Source organism: Penaeus monodon, chromosome 19 (assembly GCF_015228065.2).
Source record: "Penaeus monodon isolate SGIC_2016 chromosome 19, NSTDA_Pmon_1, whole genome shotgun sequence".
NCBI lineage: Eukaryota > Metazoa > Arthropoda > Malacostraca > Decapoda > Penaeidae > Penaeus > Penaeus monodon.
The window spans coordinates 40,884,224-40,884,553 of record NC_051404.1 but is presented as its reverse complement, the minus strand read 5'-3'; the positions used below and the strand labels follow the sequence as shown (position 1 = coordinate 40,884,553).

The window sequence follows — 330 nt, the reverse complement described above, 5'->3', positions numbered from 1 at the left end:
AAATTCATAATCCCACCACTGCCACCACTGACACGGTTACTGCTACTACAAGAGCTACTTCCACAGCCGTTACAGCTTCTACTACCATAAACATAGCTGCTAAGCCACCTAACATCTCCAAGAAAACCCTGACCATGTTTCGGATTACTTCCAGTAGCTCGTATTAATATCCATCATTACCTCTTCCACTGCTACATATTTCACTACTGATGCTTCCAACGACACTGCTGATATTGCCAGATGCAAAATATGCTCAAGAAACTTGTGATATAAAATGATGATAAGTTGTACCCAGGAAGAGCCATTCATGTTTTCTTTTTCATCATCATG

General features: G+C 40.6%; 1 protein-coding gene across 1 annotated transcript in view; it reads left to right on the top strand.

The window, feature by feature from the left end:
* Nucleotides 1-330, top strand: part of LOC119585239 (putative uncharacterized protein MYH16) — a gene marked incomplete at its 5' end in the record, with an annotated part of 81,296 nt that overhangs the window by 28,480 nt on the left and 52,486 nt on the right.